Raw genomic sequence first — 22,887 nt, forward strand, 5'->3', positions numbered from 1 at the left:
TGTATCTCTCTCTCTCTCTCTCTCTCTCTCTCTCTCTCTCTCTCTCTCTCTCTCGTAACCCTCCCACTTCCCTACTCTCCCATGCTCATATAATAAACTTCTCCGAGCCTGGTGCGGTGGCACACACCTGTAATCCCAGCACTTGGGAGGCAGGAAGATCTCTGTGAGTTCAAGGCTAGCCTGGTCTTCAAAGTGAGTCTAGGATAGCCAGGGCTGTCCAAACAAAACAAAACAAAACAAAAAAACCAATAACATAAACTGCTCCATATATCTGCTGCCTGGCATCTCATCTTTCATATTTAACACTCACTACAGCTCAGGTCTCTGGGTACAGCTCCTCCTTTCCTTGGGCTAACTTAGTAAGCCTCAACTTTCTAATTCTTTGCAAGAGCCATGTAAAGCCAGCCCTGTGCTTCTTGCTCACGGTAGCTCCACCTTAGCCAACAACAAATGCCACGTGCAACCCTGCCTGCAGCATTGCTGGGACTCTCACAGCACAGACACCGATACCCTCCCATACTTCAGCAAACATCCATCTGTTTCTTTTCCTTCCGATGCCTGCTCACATGGCGGAAATGGCAGCAAGCGCTTTGAAACAGAGCTAGCAGGAGTCCATGTGACGATTACTTCTGAAAGTCAAGGGTCTGGAGTAACCCTTCTCTGTCTACCTTAGTCTCATTGGGATTTAGAAGGGACAGGGACAGACAGAAGAGCCAGAAGTGGGTGGCCTCCTCCCCGCTGTGCTTCTCACCCACAAGCCAGTGGAGTGACTGGAAGCCCATTGCACCACCGAAGTTACAGCCAAAGAGTCACAGCAAAGAGCCCACCAGTTGCCGTTAACCAGGCTAAACATCAGACTACCTCTGGCCTTCTTAAAGACAAGCCCTGGGTGACTCGCCTCCCAGACCCCAAGCAGTCTCTGGGGGTGTTTTTCTAGATAAAAGGCCACCCCCATCTGAGAGCATGACCCTTTCCTCCCTCCACCCGCCCACCCAAAAGCAGATTCTCACAGTGGCTGTGAGGAATCAATGCAAATAAGCAAGCCTTTCTTGAGACGCTAACTCTGGTGGCAGCCCTGAGATAGGTGCCCTTTTTACCCCCACTTTACAGATGAAGGAATTAGACTTAAGGAAGCTGAGCATCTTATCCAACGTCAAAACCTAAAGGAGCTAGGATTTCATCCTGGCCTCCTTGACCTCTGCGATAGCGTCGGTTATCATCTTGATATGCTCCAGCATCGCCCAGGAAGACAGTCTCAGTGAGGGACTGTCTAGATCAGGTTGGCCTGTCATGGGGGTTTGAAAGAAAATGGTCCCCACAGCCCCAGAGGGGGTGGCACCATTAGGATTTGTGGCCTTGGTGGAATAGGTGAGGCTTTATTGGAGGAAGTGGTCACTGGGGGGCTGTGCTTTGAGGGCTCAGATGCTCAGTCACTCCTTGGGCCTCTGGATCCGGATGTAGACCTCTCAGCTCCCTCTCCAGCACCACGTCTGCCCGTGTACCGACTTGGAACTGTGGCCTCTCCCTTGCAGCTTTGTCAGGGTAGTTATTTCGTCACAGAAAACTGAGGTGACCCCTAAACTCACCTGCTTGAACTAGAACGAACTTGCCCTGAGGTTCCTGGGACGTCCCTGTAAGGGAAGAGTGGGCAAGTCTCTGAGGCACTCCCATGACATGGACATGGACACTCCCTGGACATGGTGGCAGCCAAGCAAAGGACTTGTCCAGGCTTGCTTGTCCTCCAAGCTGATCAACAGCCCTGTGGGCCTCAGCATGGCTCTAGGGCAAGAAGTGAATGACCAGTGTCACACCACTGACCTCTCACAGAAGCTTCTCTGTATTACAGCCCCTGGTTCTGGCCCAGAGCTTGTCTCCAAAACCTCTCTGCAGAAATGCACTTTCTTTCTTTTCTTTTCTTTTCTTTTCTTTTCTTTTCTTTCCAGAGTCTTACTATGTAGTTCAATTGACCGAAACCCACGGCCCTCCTGCCGTTGAATGCTGGTACACATGTATGCACTAACTGTTAGTAAGTAGGCAGCAGTACAAGCCATCCCAAAGGCCCTGAGGACCATGGGAAACAGGAAACCTCAGGACCACCCTCAAATACGCCACTGTCATCAGAAGCACATCACTGCCAGGATCCAGGTCCCCCTAAGTCACCTGTGCACTTTCTGTGCTTGCACCAGGTCATTTATAAAAGGGGGCTCACCCCACCCTCGCTCTCTTCTTCCTCGTGTCTCCCCAGAGACCACCTCTGTATACCCCCTCCCAATAAAGCCTCCCACGTGGGTCCGCGCACGGTGTGATTTGTCTATCTATTACATAGTTACACTGTGCAACTCTTAACACTAACACACCCAACCTCGAAGCTGTTATGCTTGCCCTTCAGTCACAGGTGAGTTTGGCTCCCAAGTGCTGGGACTACAGGGGTGTGCTGCCACACCCAGCACCTAAGAGACAGCACTCAGGGCCACATGATTGGCGGCATGGGACAAAGGAAAGAGAGAATTCAGTGTGACCCAGTGGCTGACTAGCGAGCTGTTACTATGCTGGGGAGTGAGGCCCAAAGGAGAGGTTTACAGAGAAGTCGCCTTGGGATATGTTGGGCCTAAGGTCTGAGATAGCTCAAGCCGTCAGGAGAGGAAGCTATGTGGGGGGAAGGCTTGGAGTCAGGTGACAAGGCATCTCCCAGGCCAGGGGAACCTGAAGCAAACTCTAACATGACAGTGAGTCACCCAAGACTTCCCGCCCACTCCCAGAGGACTCCAGCCTTTCCCAAACATATTCCTGCAAATTGCAGACACCATTGGTCTTGGGAGCAGGCGCTAATGACCTAGTTCTTAACTGACGTCCATGGTTCCCCCTTCCCTGAGACTGCTCGCTGCAGTAGTGATCTCTTAGAATTCTCAGTCTTCAGAGCCATGCCCTGGCCCACCGGGTCAAAGCACTCGCCACCAACAATACTAATGTCTGTACTGAGCAAATGCACCACGAATGAGTGAAGCATGGCCGGGGTCCAAAGTGACATCTTGGAAAACCAATAGGACCCCACACCAGTCTCAGTAACCAAGCCCCGTCTAGGCCCTAACCTGCCTCCAGAAGGCCAAGGTTATGCCCTTTACATGGCTGTCATCGCCAATACCATCACCACTGCTGCTATGCTTTGAAACCCCCTCTCAAGCAAATAAACACTGACCTTTAATTACCATGTGACCATATAGGAAGTAGCACCTTTAAGAGGTTAGGTGGTAAGAACTGTGGACCATGGCCATCACCACAGGAGAGGCTCCTGATAGAGTCCCCATCTTCTGTGTCTTGTTCTCTTCGTCTCGCCCTTTTGCAGTGCGCTGACATGACATGATGCCCTGTGCAAGACGTTGGTGTCATACTGTTCTACGTCCTAGCTCCTACAACCATGAGCGGAATAAATGTCTGTGCTTTATGTATTATTCAATCTCAGATATTCTGTTATAGTAACAGAGACTAGAGGGAGGTAACCGTCACCCCTGCCCCTACTACTACCAATGCCATCAGTAGCACCATCTTCACAAAATGTCCCCCGGCATCTCCACAGCCAGAAAGACCTGGGCTCTACTGACACCCTGGCCCCACTCCAAACCTGCCTCTCTTTCTACAACCCAGGACCAGCATCTTCCAACACTGGCTGACACTGGGAACACTAATTTGCTTCAGGGGGTAAAACTTACTAGCCTGTTCATAGTGCACAGGCAAGCACACAACAATGCCCAGAATCTGCATAGTCCATGTTAGTACTTAGCATCCCCTGTACACCCACCATTAGCAAATTCTGCTGGTGCTACCTTGAAAGGGTGGCAGAGCCTTGCCTGTCTCACCACCTCCATTGTCCTCAACACAGACACAACCACCATTATCTCTTACCTGAGTTGTTGCCATACGTCCTCCTGTCTGTGCCTTTGGGTTATGTGTTTGTTTTTGTTTTTTAGAGACAGGATCTCTCTATGTAACTCTGGCTTTCCTGGAGCTCACTGTGTAGTCCAGGATGAACTGGAACTTACAGACATCCACCTGCCTCTGCTTCCCAAGTACTCAAGAAGGCTTGTTTGTTTGTTTGCTTGCTTGCTTGCTTGTTTTTCAAGACAGGGTTTATCTGTGTAGCCTTGGCTGTCATGGACTCCTTTGTAGGCCAGGTTGGCCTTGAACTCACAGCCATCTACCTGCCTCTGCCTCCTGAGTGCTGGGATTAAAGACTACTGGGGAGAATTTGGGGTGAGCAGTGGAAGACGGGGTTGCAGGGTCTCATTGGGTACCCCAGGCTGACCTGGAATTCTGTGTATCCCTGTTTAGGGTTCCTATTACTGTGGTGAAACACCATGACCAAAGCAACTTGGAGAGGAAAAGACAGGATGGGAATTCAAACAAGTCAGGAGCCAGTCGTGGTGGCACATGCCTTTAATCCCAGCACTAGGAAGGCAGGGGCAGGCAGATCACTGTGAGTTCGAGGCCAGCCAGGTCTACAGAAGTTAGTCCAGGCTACACAGAGAAACCCTGTCTGAAAGAAAAAAAAACAGAAACAAAAACAAAATCAACAAGTCAGGGCAGGAATTCAAACAGGGCAGGAACCTGCAGCCAAAGGCTGATGCAGAGGCCATGGAAGAGTGCTGCTTACCGCTTACTTTGATTCTCTCAGCCTGCTTTCTTACAGATCTGAACCACCAGCCCAGTGGTGGCGCCACCTACAATGGCTGCCCCCCCCCTTCCATCAATAACTGGTTATGACCTACAGCTGGATCTCAGAGAGACATTTTCTCAATTGAGGTTCCCATATCTTAGTTGAGTTGAGCTTGTGTTAAGTTGACGTAAAACTATCCAGCACAGTCCCCCGGACTGGTCTTGAACTCCTGCCTCAGCTTTCAAAGTGCTAGGATTACAGGCACAAGCCACTGCCCGCCCCCCAACACCATGAAAAGCTTTGGAAACTTAGACAAGATTTGTGTCGGGGTGCGGGGAGGGGGTGCTATCAAGGAAGAGATAGGGATGGGGGCACAGGAAATTGAAAGGACACTCAAGAGAGGAAGAAAGCAGGAAGGTGAGAGGTTTGGACTTAGCATGTGCTTTCTCGGAGGCAGACATGGCTGGGAAGCTTACAGGCGGCAGGCAGAAGGAGAAGGAGCCGCACCTGAGGACAGCTGCTGAGAGCAGCCTGGGGCCTCTATTACAACCTTGGGGGGCACACTGAGAAACAAAGTTAATGAGGAAAAGTTCTCAACATAATGATTAACACAAGTTTCAGTTAGTAAGACGAAATGTAAGCATACAGGAGGCTGGACTATGATCTGGAGCTCTGTGGGAGGATAGGGTAGCTGTGGAATCAGCTGTTTGCTACCTCAGACCCCCGCACGTGGGACAAGCGCCTGGAAGCTCTGTAACAAGGAGTCAGCTAAAGTCAACATCTAATTGAAGATTTAAACAGAAAATAAAATCATATTGAGTCCTTTTTAGAGGACGCCCCAGCAACATCCCAAAGACACTGCCTTAAGTCTCTGAATATTTTCACAAACCTATGCACTTGACAGCCAGGCGGCTTCTCTGGTAGCCTCCTTTAATTAGGAAACAAGTTAAAGACCTAAAGCGCTGTTAGCATCACAGGGGGGAGGGGGATGGCTCAGCAGATAAGAAGCACTCTGGCTGCTCCTGCAGAGGACCTGGGTTCAGTCTCCAGCACCTATGTCAGACTACTCACAACTCCGGCACCAGGGGAATCCAACATCTCCATCCTCCACCCACCCACACCAGGTCACTCGTGCGCACGCATACAATTGCAAATAATAAAAATCTAAAAGAGAGCTGGGCCACACACCTGTAATCCCAGCACTCTCGAGGCAGAGGCAGGCAGATCGCTGTAAGTTCGAGGCCAGCCTGGTCTACAAAGTGAGTCCAGGACATCAAGGGCTCCACAGAGAAACTCTGTCTTGGAAAACCAAAAAAGAATATGTATGTATGTATGTATGTATGTATGTATACACACACACACATATGAGATTTTTAAGCCACTGGGATGGTGTGCCCATGCACCTAACATCCTGAGAGCAGAGGCTTTGCCACCTCCTTTCTTAAACTGCCACTGCCCATCCCAATGCGAGGCACATGTGGGCACTTAGAGGGTACCCAGAGGGCTTGTGGTGGCAGTGGCCACAGTAAAGAGGGCTCAATGGAAAGGACAATAGGGGGTCAGCCCTCGCGGGAAGGGATGCTGAGTGTGATCTCTGAGGTGGCAGACATGGTCTATCAGAGTTTGGAAGATAGAAGTTGAGAATGAGTACCATTGGGGCAAAATCCAAGTGTGGGTGGGCTGCACCACCTTGCTTCTTCCTGCTTCTGGTGGATGAAGTCTTGGTGGATTGGCCGGTCTCACGGTTGCTCCCTCACTTGGTCTCCACAGCCTCTTCACAAGGGTATCAGAGCTCCCTGCACAAGGACTGTCACCTTCAAGGCTGGCTGGTCTCACGTAGGGATTTTTACATACCTTCAAAGTCACCTTCTCCAAATAAAGTCCTCTCTGCATCTTAGACGTTTTAAAGCAGATGTGTCTTGCTGGGTGGCACATATCAATCAACAGTACCATTCCCTTAGTCAAACTTTCAATGCATAGTGCCAAGAATTCGCCAAACCAGGGGCAGGGACAAGCCTGCTCTGGTGTCAGTTTAGGCTTATTACGGCCTCCCCTCCAGTGCTTGGAGCAGCAGGGGACAAAAAGACCTGGAAGAAGAAAGAAGCCTCCAGCCTCAACAAGAATAGTAAAAAACAAGCACCAAGCTGTCTCCAGACATGATCAGATCACCTCGCTGTATTTAGCCCAGGTGTCTCAGAGGTACAACTCAGGGCAGCAACGGGCTGGCTGAGGCCAGGTGACCCTTTTCTATTGACTCATTCAAGCCACCATGAGGGACATGATTCACAGGGGTGGCGCATGTCCAATATAGAAGTCACCACACTTTATTAGAGGGAGCCGAGGTGTACACTGGCCACACCAAGGCCTTGTCCTCAAAACCCCTCACCCACTTTTGCTGTCATGTTGTCTTGAACTGTTCTCTCTAGTTCCTGGAACCTCACCATAAAATTAGACAGAGAATGATGCACCACAGACTTAAACTGCTCCTCTAGCCAGGCTAGCTGTGAGCAAACAAATCCTCCTGAGTTCACAGAGAGGGCTAAGGGAGAGGTGTACCAGGGTGGAGGCCCACAGGAAGCATTCCACAACCTGCTTTGACAAGAGACACGGGATCAAAGGCACAACGCCACCCTTTCTCCTCCCAGCCTGAGGAGCTCCTATATTTTTGAGACCTCGACTCGGGTAAAACTGTGCTCTTGGCTTCTACACACACACACACACACACACACACACACACACACACGAATATTAGAACTAGCCAGTATAAAGCAGAGTTGGGTTTTATTAAAAGATATTGTAATATGTATTCCCAGCATAAGACTCAAGATGAACAGGGACACTTAGGGTATAGGGCACTCAGGTGGAAAGTGACACACAGAGAAGACAGGTGTGCGCTTCTCAAAGACCAGTCACATTTCACTGTCTTTGTAATAGTTATAGAACTTTGCTAATTTATTTTTCTTTCTTGTGCCCCTGTCTTTCTAGCCCTCCTCAGTTTCTTCCTTTCTTTTTTTTTTTTTTTTTTTTTTTTTCTTTCTTTTTCTTTTTTTTTTTTTTTTTTTTTTGTTTGTTTTTTTTTTTTTTTTGTTTTTCAAGACAGAGTCTCTGTGTAGCCTTGGCTGTCCTGGACTCACTCTGTAGACCTGGCTGACCTGGAACTTACAGCAATCCTCCTGCTTCTACCTCCACGCGCTGGGATTAAAGGAGTGCGCCACCATGCCTGGCTCATTTTTGTTTTTAAGGTTTTTTGTTTTTTGTTTTTTGTTTTTTTTTGAGGGGGGTTGCCTACATGTTTGTCTGTGACCTACATGAGTCTGCAGGGCCACCTGCAGAGCCCAGAAGAGGATTTGGGGCCCTCTGGGACTGGAGTTGCAGGTGGTTGTTAGCCACCATGTAGATGCTGGAACCTCTTCTGCAAGAGCAGCAGGGGCTCTTAATCCCTGGGCCATCTCTCCCACCCACCTCCTCAATTGTCACTGAGTGGATGTATCTGACGACACAGCAGGTGCACCTCCCAGCGGTCACTGGGATGGAACAAACTCCTTCCTGTCTTTAACCACACTTGCAAAGGACTGCAAAAACAAAAACTTTGATCAAAAGTCCAAACCTCTTCAAATGTCTACAAGGCCCAGTGTGGCAAGCACTGGCCTACTTCCCCAGCTGTCTCTCCCGTCCTCCCAGCAAACTAGACCCACACTTAGCTCCTTCCAGGATCCAGCCTTGCACCCCACCCCCTCACTTCTATGTGACTGCTACGTTGTCCCTGCTGTCCAGAACATTCTTTTGTTCGTTCCTTGTTATTTACTCAACCTTGAAGATGTAGTCCTTCAAAAGCCCTGCGTCAATACTCTCCTTCCAGGCTCCTGTAGTGTTCTGTCAGACGTCTCACAGCACTTGACACACGTATCATCAATACCTATTACGATCTCTCCACCGTGCCTGCCACACTGACTAACACCTGGCCCAGAACAAGCTCTTTGAAGTTTAAGGCTGTCTCTTCTCTGTCCTTGCAGAGCCGGGCACATGATATCCATCCATGCCTTAATAACTGTTTACTGAAATGTTCAAAACCAGGAACAGAGCAACACAGCACTTCAAGATATACCTAGTTCACCGGGCTTGGTGGCATACACCTTTAATCCCAGCACTCGGGAGACAGAAGCAAGTGGATCGCTGTGAGTTCCAGGCCAGCTTGGTCTAAAAAGTGAGTCCAGGACAGCCAGAGCTATTACGCAAAGAAACCCTGTCTCAGAAAAAAGAAAGAAAGGAAGGAAGAAAGAAAGAAGAAAAGATATACCTAATTCACTCTTTTTTGTTTTTGTTTTTTCTGATACAGGGTCTCTCTGTGTAGCCTTGGCTGTCGTCGACTCCCTCTGCAGACCAGGCTGGCCTCGAACTCACCGTGATCCACCTGCCTCTGCCTCCCGAGTGCTGGGATTAAAATTGTGTGCCACCACACCTGGCCCTGATTCACTCTTAAACACTCAGAAAAACCATTTTGTATGGTGAAAAAAGAAATGGCTAATACCCCTAGCTCTTCATTGGAACATGCCAGAGTGCCCTTTATGTAGCCAGCCCTTTCACGGGCTTTCCATGAAACCCAGGCCGTGCAGGGGTTTGCTAGGAGCCTGGATTAGTGTAGTTATATATAGAACTTTCCAGCAGTCAATCAGTGGGATTTAAAAAAAATCGTCATTGAAATGGTAGCCAAAAGAGCTCGCCCTGAGAAGCATCTCAGTGCTATTGGTTCAAGACTGAGATTCCTGAGAAGAGTCAAGGGCTTATGCATCCTTTGTGGTTGATCAGAAATGTGACTATTTGGGCTAGCAATGGTGTGAGTGCCAAGTGTGGACTGGAAGTATGTATCTATTGGAAGACTGTGTAGCTCACTAAAGAGATGAGGCCCCTTTGGTCTCAGGCTTGGACAGAGAGATGTCAAGGTTACAAAGATTGATTTTAGAGGTGACTAAGGACTTGCTTAAATGCACTTTCGTGCCTGACTGGCTGCTCTGACCTTTAGGAATAGAAAAGAGAATATGAAGATTTTAAATTGTGTTTTCAGAGAATGCAAACAGTGAGACCTCTCTACAGCCACCCATAGGTGTGTCACAAGCCCCCCACAAACTGTGCTGGGTGGTCATCTGCTCCACATACATCTCGGGCCCTTCCTACTTCTTCTGCTATTCCTTCTTTTCCTAAATCTGAGAGAAAGAATTGTTTCATGACTGGGGGGGGCAGAGTGTGTTTGTTGTGTGCCACAGCGTTTATGGAGATCAGTTCTCTCCTTCCATTTTTTCCATTATTCATTTGCCAAAGCACAAGTCTTTTTTGTTGTTGCTGTTTGTTTTTTGTTTGTTTGTTTTTGTTTGGTTGGGTTTTGTTTGGTTTGGTTTGGTTGGGTTGGGTTGGGTTGGGCTTTTTGAGACATGGTTTCTCTGTTTGGCTGTCCTGGAACTAGCTTGACCAGCAGAGAGTATATTTGCACTTTCCCAAGGTGAGCTGATTGTGTTACTAGGGAATATTTTTCCGTTTAGACTAGTTTGTGTCTTTTCTGGAATCTGGGCCGTGGCTAGTTTTAACACAAAGTGGAGTTTCTTTTTCAAAATGGAGTTTGTCTGGTCCTTTCAGTTTGTTTGTTTGTGGTTTTATTTTTCAAGACAATGTTTCTCTGTGTAGCCTTGGCCAGCCTAGAACTCACTCTGTACACCAGGCTGGCCTGGAACTACAGTGATCCACCTGCCTTTGCCTCCCAAGGGCTGGGATTACAGGCATGCACCACCACACCCACCTTTGTTTTGTTTCTTCAGGCAGGGTCTCACTACTGACACCTTACTATGCGGGCCCAGGCTAGTCTCAAACTCATAGGACTAAAAGAGAGCACCACCACTTGCAGGGCAGTGGGGGTCCATGCAGAGGCAGGTGGATCTCTTGAGTTCCAGGACAGGGTGACAGAGAAACCCCGTCTCAAAAAACCAAAGGGAGACAAAAATGTAAGTACCGCCTCACCTGGCTTTGGAGTTTTTTGTTTTGTTTTGTTGGTGTTTGATGTTTGTTTTTGTAACCAGAAACGGCCAGATAACAAAGTGTTACCCAAAAGTACATAGGAGTCTGTGCTGTGTGCTCATCAAACCTGCCTCCACCCTTCCCACTATCTGGAATTCCTAAGGGACCATGACCAGCCCATGGCCTCATACAGGTTCCTACAGAACAGTGGGACAAGACAGCAAGACAGAGAAGCCTGGTGACTTCGTGGCGGCACTGGGCTGCCCCACCAGTCTCAGTTTCCATCGGCACATGCATGCATTATCACAGGACTGAGAGAGAGAAGAGCCCACCTGACGGTTGACCCTGACGTATCTAGTCCTCTGTATGTATCCGCCTTCATGACGCTTCCCCAAAAACTCTGGAGTGTGAGCCTTGGTGACAATGCTCACAGTATACTCATGTGGAAGAATAGTGACCTGTGTCTAAGTCACATTGTCGGCAGTGGCTGTGAGATTGCTGTGGTGAGGCCACACTGATTTCTTCTATGATGTCCTGTCCGGTACTTAGCAGGGGGCCTGCACACAGCAGGTGGTCTGTGGAGAGGAGGGAAAGGCCAGCGCTTCCCACTCACATCCTCCTTCTGGACCTGAACCCAAGACTGGCAGCAATGACGTCAAAACACAACATATTTACAGAGAGACCAGAGAGCATGCAGCTGCCAAGTGAGAGGCCTAGTGTCCTCAACTGAGACCAGGAACATTCCAACAATAAATGTGTTGTGGCAACAGAGTTTGCAGAGAGTTCAGGCAAGACACAGGTGGCTACTGAGACCCTGGCTAAAGTTTCTCTTTCATGACATCACAGCCCTCAGGACATCCTCAGGGAGGTGGTCACATGTCGCTAGGCCTCGGGAGGCAAGTCCCTTCTGCAGCCTAGATAACCTCTACTGGGTAGTTAGTTGGCCAGTGAATATTGTTTCTCAGAGATACTTGCCTCAAAGACAGGTCCTAATGTTGTTCTACCAGACCGTAGGAAGGAGAGAGTATTTACGGGTCCTCAGAAAAACACTAACGCAGGTGTGAGGACTGACCATTGGGCTGGGAGCCAGCTTTGTCACTTAGCTACTGTGCAGACTTTGACATATAACCACCCTGTTCCGCCATGTCCTCTGTATAAAACAGGCAGAACAAAGCCGTCTCACGAGGTTGGCATAGGATTTAGTTTCTATAGTAAGACACCTAGAAACTTGCCTAGGAAACAGCACACAGCAGTCACATGGTCACTAACCTGCTTATCCTACTAGTCCTCATCCGTGCAGGTGGCTCACTCCACACAATGGACAGAGAAACTGTGTTTCTGATCAAAATAATAGCGATCTTTCAGGCGGGACGTGGTGGCACCTTTAATCCCAGCACTCAGGAGGCAGAGGCAGTGGATGACTGAGTTCGAGCCCAGCCTGGCCTCCAAAGCAAGTCCAGGACAGCTAAGGCTACACAAAGAAACTCTGTCTGGAGGGGGGGGGGGGGGGGGGGGGGGAAGGTCTTCCAAGCAAGACTTGGGAATTTATAGAGATTTTAGAATTTTACACACCTTAGCTATTTTAGAGTAAATTTTGGACCTGCAAGAGACTTTGGATGTTTTAAAGAGACTGAGCTTTTAAAGCATTTGAATTTTAAAAGATTGTGGAACTCTGAAAGTTATTTATGTTTATGTTGTGATCTTAATATTAATATGAGATCTTGGCGATAAACAAGAAAAGAAAGGTTATGGCTTCATTACGACATGTTTGTGTGTCAAGTTGGCAAAGGGGTTCGATCGTGCTGGCTAATTTTATGCCAAGTTCACACAAGCTAACCGTCATTTTAGAAGATGGAACCTTACCTGAGAAAATGCCTCCACCAAGACCGGCCCGTGGAAAAGGCTGTGATACATTTTCCTGGGTGATGGCTGATATGGGAGGGGCCCAGCTCGGCGTGGATGACCCCATCCCTGCCACGGTTGTCCTGGTGGATGCAAGAAGGCGGGCTGAGTAAGCCACGAGGGAGGAATAAGCCAGTTAGCAGTGTCCCTTCCTAACCTCTGCCTCAGTTCCTGCCTCCAGATTCCTGCCGTGGCCTCTTGGATGATAGACTACTACGGTAAGGTGAATTAAATCCTTTCCTCCTTTATTGGTCGTGGTGTTCGATCATAGCCACAGAAACTCTAATTAACATAGAGCCTAAAGACCTTTTCAGACTACCTCACACTTCCTTATGTCCCCACAGGTCCATAAAGGGTTTTCTGCTTCTCCACCCTGCCCCCGCTTGCCCATCAGCAGGCCCAGGGAGCAGTCAAGGTGGTTGCCAAGGAGGAAGAGTCACCCGCCCCACCCCCCCACCCCCACAGTGCTCTTGGTGCCCTGCGAGTAGAAAGCACGTGATGTCTGTCCTTTCCCTTCCTGTGAGCCACAGAATGAACAGAGCCTGCCCGGGTAGGCCGGTGGGGCCCGCAGAGAGCCCTGGGGCCACGTCAGCTAGCCTTTTCCGGTCCTTTTGCTTTCACTGTCATGATGGCTTTCCTCAGGACACTACAGTCCTGTTGACTGAACCTTTTTGTAATAGACCGGAGAGAGGCACACATAAGAGAGTGCAAAGCCCAAAGCAAGCACAGCTGAAACCTGAAGGAGTGGGGATAGCGTCATTTCCGGCAATACATAAGGAGTTGCTTCCAAAGCCCTCCCCCATGAACAAAGGAAGTGTGCCGGGCATGCGCCACCACGTGGTGGCGCACGCCTTTAATCCCAGCACTTTGGAGGCAGAGACAGGTGGATCCCTGCGGGTTCAAGGCCAGCCTGGTCTACAAAGAGAGTTCCAGGACAGCCTAGGCTATTACATAGAGAAACCCTATCTGGGGGGAGGGAGGGGAGACAGAAGAAGTGTTTGGGGAAGTGTGGGGATTTTATCCAGGAATGCCAAATATAGTCATAGAGGTGGGGCCCATTTTTGAGCAAACAATGCAATTTAGCAAGAGAAGCCGAGTGAGGCATAGTGGTGCACACCCCTAATCACAGCCCTCAGAAGGTAAAGATAATCCTTTGCTACACAGTGAGGTTAAGGCCAGTCCAGACGACACAAGAATGTTCACTGACCACTCACCCCTGCACACACTCCAAAAAGAGAGAGACGGTAGACAGCCAAGGCCACACAGAGAAACCCTGTCTCAAAAAATCAAAAACAAACAAACAAAAAAAACAAAAACAAGAGAGAGATGGTAGACAGCCAAGGCCATACAGAGAAACCCCGTCTCGAAAACAAAAAGGAAAACAAACAAACAAACAAAAAAAGAAAGAGATGGTAGATGTATTCGGGGCATGCTTAGCTTAAGTTTGGGGAGTCGAGGGACATGTTGAAAAAACTAAGATGGCAGGATGTAATCTGAATAAATTATAATGAATTAAAATTTTAAAAATATATTAGAAACAACCAAAAGAAAAAATGTTAAGAGGGGGGACAGGAATGCTCTGATTGCTCCTCATAACATTTTGAGGTTGTGTTTACTAACTAAAAGAGTCTGCATCATTCCCCCACCACCACCACCAAGCTGTGTGGGGACACTGTCTTCTCCCTCCGGCCGCCTCTGCTGAGGTGTGAGCTGGCCTGGCTTACTGTGTCCATCTCCTTTGAGGGAGTTGCGGTTGCAAAGTACTCTCCACAGATAATCACTTCCTGCAAGTGCTACCATATATGGAAAAGGCAGGCTCTTTGCAAGTAGGGTGAGAGGTCCTGAGATAGGACTCCTGCCCCAGATTATCAGAGTGGCTCCTAACTGCCTTTGTGGGTCCTTTTACAAGAAGGCCTTTGACCCAAGCAGAAACGGTGGCTTTAAGCCAAGGCAAATGCAGCCACCAGAGGCCGGGAGACATGGAGCACAATGTGCCATCACCCTAACTTCAGCCCAGATATACTGATTCCAGATGCCTGGCCTCCAGAACTCTGACAGAATAACCGAATGCCGTTTTATACCACCCAGTTTGTGCTAACGGGTGCCAGGAGCCACAAGTCAGCAAACACTAATTCAGCCAACGACCTCAGAGGCTTCATTGCTACATATTCATTCAACAAACACTCGCTAGAGGCCAGCTGCTGTGATAGGAACTGAGTTACCGCACAGAATGCATACAGCAGTAGCCATTCCTGCACAAAGCGTGCAGTGGCAGGACTTACTGCAGAAAGCAAAGCTATCTAGAGCCCCGTTGCACCCCAGTAGCAATAGTCAGGCTGAGCCAGGCGGTAGTGGCACACGCCTTTAATCCCAACACTCGGGAGGCAGAGGCAGGCGCAGGCGGATCGCTGTGAGTTCGAGGCCAGCCTGGTCCACAAAGCGAGCCCAGGACAGCCAAGGTGACACAGAGAGACCCTGTCTCGAAAAAACAAAACAGTCAGGCTGAGGTGCCTGGTGGGAAAGCAAAACTCCAAGCACTTCCCTACTGGCTCCCACACAGCTATGGGCATGCCTGCAGAAAACAGTCAGGGCTCCACAAGGATTCCGAACGGGATGGGTACTTTTGGTTCTTCCGTATTAACTCAAGAGACCGGCCATGTGTAATTCACAGCCAGCTTCAGGGTGAGGTCAGGACTCTGGCGACGCCTTGTTCAGATGAGTTAAAACATGTTGCAGCTGGAGGCAGCCACACCAGGCAAACACTGTGCCTTTCATAGGCCAATTGGTCACCTCAGGCGGGCAGTGACCTCATGAAATCCCCTGTGTGATGCATTCCAGAGCAGACCATCCCCCAAAGCTTGGTAAGTCCCTAGCACCAACCTGGCATTAGGAGACACTTGAATCTGCAAAATATCTGCTGATCATGGGTGCAGAACTCACTGCCTGAACCGCCTAAGAAGTGGGTGGGGCAGGCAGTGGGCATGGGGGCGGGCAGACACCTGCAATCTGCTCCCCCCCTCTTTACTCATCCTGTGACCCTGTAATCCCAGCCTTCCCACGCCTCTCTTGAGGATTAAGTGACAGAGACTTCAGAGGGGTTAAGGATTTACCAGGCTCAGACCTGCAGTCCTGGCACTCCCCAGACTCAGGCGGGGGAGGATGATAAGGTCCCAGCCAGCCTGTGTTACATAAAGAGACCTTACTTCAAGGTCCCTCTCAGGAGCCATTGTCTGGAGATTTTTTTTTTTTTTTTTAATCATTAGCATTATTCTATTTCTGCAAGCAGTGAGCTCCACATCAGCTTTGGAGAGTACAAACAATGTTGTTGTTTTCCTCTCAGTGAAATAGATTTTGCTCCCACTTACTATACACTGATTAAAGGTCTCCCCTCTACTTGCCCCAGTTCCTCTCCATCTCCCATAACAGATCCACTCCCTTTCAGTCTCAGAAACTAACCAGACTTCTAAGAGATAATAATGAAATAATGTATGATAAAGATAAAACAAAAAACAAACACCTTGGAATTGGGCAAAACAGAAGGAAAAGAGCCAAGAGAAAGCACAGAATCTGAGCTCCCTCATTCACACACTCAGGAATGCCATAGACACTAAAGTGGAAGCCATAATATAAGAGCAGAGGACCTAGTACAGACCTGGGCAGGCCCTGTGTGCGCTGCCTCAGTCTCTGTGAGTTCATACAAGCTTTGATCACGGGTGATTTAGTGAGCCATGCTTTCTTGGCATCCTCCATCCCTTCTGGTTCTTAAACTCTGCCTCGGGGGAGGGACCAAGACGTACTGTCTAAAGCTGGGCATGGTGACGAATGCCTGTAATCCCAGCCCTGAGGGAGGCAGAGGCAGGTGGACCTCTGTGAGTTTGAGGCCAGCCTGGTCTACAAAGCGAGTCCAGGAACAGGCAAGAGAATAAAATAAAAAATAAAATAAAATCATAAAATAAATATAATAAAAGCAATTAAAAATTTAAAAAGAATAATAATAAAAGCCATCCTGTTTAGGGTTCAGTGTTCCAAGGCCTCTCTGCATAATGTCTGTTTGTGGGTCTCTGTATTTCATGCCCCGAAGAAGCTTCTCTGGTGAGGCCTGAACAAGGCAATGACCTATGAGTATAGCTGAATGGCGTTAGGAATCATTTTATTGCAACATTTTCATTGTTGGGACACACACACACACACACACACACACACACGCACACACGCACACACTAGCGCTTGGTTTTGCTCTACATCCCTGGGCTATCTAGTCTCAGGTGAGGCAAGCAGTGTCAGGTATGGGTCCATCTTGAGGAGTGGGCCCATCTTAAGTCAAATCAGATATTGGTTGGTTACTCCCACAAGCTTCGTGCCACCATTACGCTAACGTATCTTGCAGGCAGGACTGCGTGGATCAAAGGGAGATCTACATCTCCCTTTTGGTGGCATTTAGACTACCTTCCTGTACCAACATGTAGCTGTGAAGGCTCTATGCAGGCACCAGCGTGACTTTCTCCATGTTCAGTGAGTTGTACAGGTGTTGTCTTCAGCAATGGAGCCTTGTGGTCATTTTGTGAAAAACAACCTATTGTCTTGAGTTGTTTGGGGGTTCTCATGTGTCATTTTCCACCCCCACAAACAAGGTTATTTTTAACTCACTGGCATAGAACCTTGTACATTGATGCAAAACAAGTTCAACTCTGATACATTGGTATACAATTCAAATTCAAAGCTGGGTTTGGTGGCACATGCTTTTAATCCCAGCTCTTGGAAGGCAGAGGCAGGTGGATTGCTGTGAGTTCAAGGCTAGCCTGGTCTACAAAGCGAGTCTAGGACAGCCAAAGCTACACAGAGAAACCTTGTCTCGAAAAAAAAACAAAAACAAACAAAAAAATTCAAATTTAAGACCATTCTTCACACACATTAAATACAGAGAAGGCAGTGCACCCATACAACTCAACCACAATACAAGGTTCACTTCCAACACTTGAAAGGTGCCACTACAGGCTGTTCAGGATAATCAAGCTATGCAAGTTGTTAGTTAATCAATGCATGGCCATGTCAATCACCAGTCCATTTTCATCACAAGAACATACACCCTAGGTTCAACAGATAGATATGATTCCACAGATAGACACTGCAAAATAGCTAGTTAAGGTCCTCAAAAAACCTGAGGCCTACAGAATATGGCATTCAAAGATGTTTTCATGATTTCAAGGATCCCTTGACAATAACACAGGTTAACTCGGGGCTGGAGAGATGGCTCAGCAGTTAAGAGCACTGATTGCTCTTCCAGAGGTCATGAGTTCAATTCCTAGCAACCACATGGTGGCTCACAACCATCTATAATGTGATCTGATGCTCTCCTCTGGCCTACAGATGTACATGCAGACAGAGCACTGTGTACGTAATAAAGAAATAAATCTTAAAAAAAAAAAAAAAAAAAAAAAAAAAAAAAGACAGGTTAACTCCTGGCAATACCAGAGAAGATGATGAGCATCAAAGAACCTCCCCGTGGAGAGGGCCTCAAATGTGCCAGACCAGCCAGAGGAAGGAATTCTGGGAAAAAGAAAGGACAGCCAGGAGGAGAAAGGAAAGAGACCTGAAGTGAAGAGAGGAAGGCCGCCATGGGTTAGCTGGAGGAGAAGCACATGGCCTGTGTGGATGGAGAATCTGGCCCAGATGAAGAACATGAGCAAGTATTTGGGATTATGGATGGGAGATAGCTTGATAAAAGTTATTAAAAACAGAAGGCATGGGATTAAGACAGGGATCCCATGCCTGTCCCACTATGAGAGGTAGTTTAGAGGGTTGATATTTGCCCTGCCCAGGTTAACTAAGGCTATTTTAAAATATAACAAGTGTCTGTGTCTTAATTGATTACTAGCCGGGCCTACTGATAAGACATGTAATTTTAAAACAACAAATAGCCACTGGGAAAAATGTCCTTGCCTCTGCCACAGACCGAATTCTGCCCAAAAGTGGGCAAGCTTGGACGAAGGCACAGTCAACAGCCAAACTCTGTCAAGACAGGGCAAGCAAGTCCTCAACAGTTTGCACCTCACCAACACATCTGCTAGATACAATCGGTCAGAAGGCTAAAGATGGTGCCACAGTGCCATGGAGAGCCCTGGGCGACTGTCTAGGCAGTCAGCTGTCTCTGTCATTCCCCTGCTCTGGAAGCTACCAACCAACCTGCACCTCCTGTCCACCCAGGCAACCAACCTCACTCTCTCTCAAGTCTCCGATGGGGTTGAAGACCAGATAGTCCAGCCCCACAGTTAAGCTTAGATGTTCAGGGGCCAAGATGCCCCTAGATCTTGATAGACGTCCTCAGGCCAATAGAGACAAGACACAATAGACATTGATTCATACTCAGAACTGTAGACACACCAAGATAGAGAAGATGCCCTCCTCAAGGCCACCAAACACAAATAGGCAAAACACCATGAGTGCAACATTCATACACTTCCTGTCTCATTGTCCCTCCCCCTGTACGTAGTATGTACAACAACACAAATGTACAAAAGTAAAAAATTAATAATAATAATAATAATAAAGTGTGAATAAATAGCTGGTGTGTCTCATGAGGCAGGGGTGCAGTAGTGCAGCGGAAGCAGACAGAGCTGATTTCCTGGGGCTTATGTTGTTAACAGTGTGGAGAACCATTAGCCAACTGTGAGTATTTGGTCACAGAGCTCGTAGCACCAGAAGGGATAACGTTAGCTAATTACTGCACTATATGACAAGGAAAGCGGATCTACTGAGGGGGTTCACAAGCTTTAGAAACTGATGTCTTAGCTGAAATACGAGACATGAATAGGAATCACTTAACTGGAGAAAGGAGGAAAGAGAAGGGAGGGGCTACGGGCACTCCAGACACGGTGAGAGAAGAAGAAATAGTTTGTTGTATTTTAAAGACAGGGTCTCCTGTAGCCCAGACTGGCTTCAAACCCCTTGTACAGCCAGGCACGGTGACACATGCCTTTAATCCCAGCACTGGAGAGGCAGAGGCAGGCAGATCTTTGTGAGTTCGAGGCCAGCCTGGTCTACAAAGGGAGTCTAGGACAGCCAAGGATACACAGAAAAACCCTGTCTTGAAAAATAAAAATAAAAAATTGGGCAAACACCCTGCACACAGGGAGCTAAGGAGGACTTCAATCCATATCTGCCAGCCTCCAGTTCAAGTGCCAGGATTACAGACACAAACCACAGTTCCTTCCTACTCTTTTGGCTTTTTTCTTTCTTTCTTTTTTCTTTTCTTTCTTTCTTTTTTCTCTTTTCTTTTCTTTTCTTTTTTTTTTTTTTTTTTTTTTTTTTCTTTTGAGCAGTCCATTTTCTTTTTCTTTGGAGGAATTCAGCTTCTCACAAGGGCAAAATTCTTTTTCCAGGAGGAGTTTTTTGGAAAGGCATTTCTGGTTCATTACTGCTTGCGGTAATTTTTCTATTCCCTTCCTGACAACCATCTTAGGAAACACTAACAGCAGACTCCTCTAGCAGGCTCAGTTGCAGCAGTCTGTCTGTCCAGGAGCCAGTAGAGTGCTCGAGGCTGCCACCAGCGCTGGGTCTCCAGAGCACCTGAGCACATCCTCAGCAAGAGTCACACCCACCAGAAAGAAAGGAGGATGGGTGGATCCCCATATATCTTCACTCCCTGCCCAGACAGGGTTTCTCTCTGTAGTCTTGGTTGTCCTGGACTCACTTTGTAAACCAGGCTGGCCTCGAACTCACAGTGATCCGCTTGCCTCGTATTGCTGTGAAGAGACACTATGACCACTGCAATTCTTTATTTTAAGATTTATTTACTATGTATACAGTGTTCTGCCTGCTTGTACCCCTGCAGGCCAGAAGAGGGCATCAGATCATATTATAGATGGTTGTGAACCACCATGTGGTTGCTGAGAATTGAACACAGGACCTCTGGAAGAGCAGTCAGTGCTCTTAACCGCTGAGCCATCTCTCCAACCCCTCTTTTTTTTAAAAAAGAGTGTCTGAACTTCTTGGGTTTGTTTGGTTGGTTGGTTTGGTTTTTCTGATTTTGGTTTTGTTTGTTTGTTTGTTTGTTTGTTTTTTGATTTTTTGAGACAGGGTTTCTCTGTGTAGCCTTGGCTGTCCAGGACCATAACAGCTGTTATATAGGGAAACTAGCTTAGTTCTTTGTATATTTTGAATATTAGTTCTATCAGATTTGTAGTTGGCAAAAAATATTTTAACACTCTGTAGGCTTCCACTCTGTCCAAAGGGCAGTGCCCTTTGCCTTACAGAAGCTTTTCCGTTTCATGAGGTCCCATTTATTAATTGTTGATCTTAGAGCCTGTGCTATTAGTGTTCTGTTTAGAAAGCACTTTCCTGTGCTAATGAGTTCAAGGCCATTCCCCCTTTCTCTTCTATCTGGGTGAGTGTATCTGGTTTTATGTTGAGTTCTTTGATCCATTTGGACTTGAGGTTTGTGAGGGGTAATAAGTATAGATTCATTTGGATTCTTCTACATGCAGACATGCAATTTGACCACCACTATTAGTTGAAGATGTCTTCTTCCGGTGTGAATTTCTGGCTTTTAAAAATCAGGGGTAAGGGGCCCTTGTGCACACAGATAAGCACTAGGGAAACCATAAAATTAAACGCACAGTCATATCTCTCCAAAGGAAGAGGACGTTTACCTGTCTCCCCCGGGAATGCGGGACAGGATGTGGTTGACAACCTGCTGATCTTGTGCTATCTGTAGGACCATGCTTCCCCCGAATCCCCCAGGGCGTTGTATTTGCTTATCTCAACCCTCCCCCTAAGTCATGAGCATTGCTTCTCAGACCATAAAACCCGCCCTTATGAGAGAGGTCACACATATTTTACAACAACCTAAGTAAGGTTTGTGTTATCTCAGAGCCAAGCCAATCCTGAATCCCACAGGCCATTTTGTTCACCTTAGCCATCCTCTGGAGACCCTTCTGTCGAGGATTGTTTCTAAGTCAACAGAACTTATTTTTATGGAAGAATCTATATGTGCATTAACTTTTGTGATACACGTGGGACTGAATTAATTGTCAATTTTACTAAAATTGTGCTATACTGAAATATGGCTAAAATAAACCACCTAATGTTAGACTCCAGAAGTTTGAGTTGGCACTGGCAGACTAAGTGAAGCTAAACTGAGTTTCATTTCTGCTTTTCCACAGATCATTTCACTACAGACCATGACACTTGCAGGGATCCCCATATTTTTTATCAAAAATCAGGTATCTAGGTAGATTTAAATCTAGGTCTTCAATTCTGTTGATCAACAAGTCTGCTTTTATGCCAATACAATGCTGGTTTTTTTGTTTGTTTGGTTGGTTGGTTTCGGGTTTTTGAGACAAGGTCTCTCTGTGTAGCCTTGACTATCATGGACTCGCTTTGTACACCAGGCTGGCCTCGAACTCACAGCGATCTGCCTGCCTCTGCCTCCCAAGTGCTGGGATTAAAGGCGTGCACCACCATGCCCGGCTAGTCAATGCTGTTTTGGTTTTTTGTTTTTTGTTTTATAATTTTACTTTTATTTCTGTGCATTGGTGTTTTGCCTGCATGTATGTTTGTGTGAGGGTGTCAGATCTTGGAGCTACAGACAGTTGTGAGCTGCCCTATGGGTGCTGGGAATTGAACCCAGGGCCTTTGGAAGAGCAGTCAGTGCTCTTAACCACTGAGCCATCTCTCCAGCCCGACAATGCTGTTTTTATTACTATATCTCTGTAGTACAACTTGAAGTTGAGGCTCTCTCCTGTGTTTCTTTTGTTATTCAGGATTGTTTTAGCAATCTTGGATTTGTGTGTGTGTGTGTGTGTGTGTGTGTGTGTGTGTGTGTGTTTCCATATGAAGCTGAGAATTGTCCTTTCAAGATCTGTGAAGAATTGTGTTGGAATTTTGATGGAGATTTCATTGAAATTATAGATTGCTTTTGGTAAGGTGGCCATTTTTACTGAGATCTTTCCGTCCTTCTGATATCTCCTTCAGTTTCTTTCTTCAAAGATTTGACGTTCTTATCATACAAATCTTTCATTTCTTGGTTAGAGTTACCCCCAAGAATTTTTTATTATTTTACGCTAATGTGAAAGGTGTTGTTTTCACAATTTCTTTCTCAGTCCCTTTGCCATTTGTATATAGGAGGGCTATTGATTTTTTTTTTTTTTTTTTTTTTTTTCCCCGAGACAGGGTTTCTCTGTGTAGCCCTGGCTGTCCTGGACTCACTTTGTAGACCAGGCTGGCCTGGAACTCACAGAGATCCACGAACAAAAAAGATAAATAAATAAGTTTCTATTGGGGTTATGTGTCCCACTTTTACAGATAAGGAAAATGCAGCTCAGAGAATCCAA

The sequence above is a fragment of the Acomys russatus genome, chromosome 2 (assembly GCF_903995435.1).
Source record: "Acomys russatus chromosome 2, mAcoRus1.1, whole genome shotgun sequence".
NCBI classification, from domain to species: Eukaryota; Metazoa; Chordata; class Mammalia; order Rodentia; family Muridae; genus Acomys; species Acomys russatus.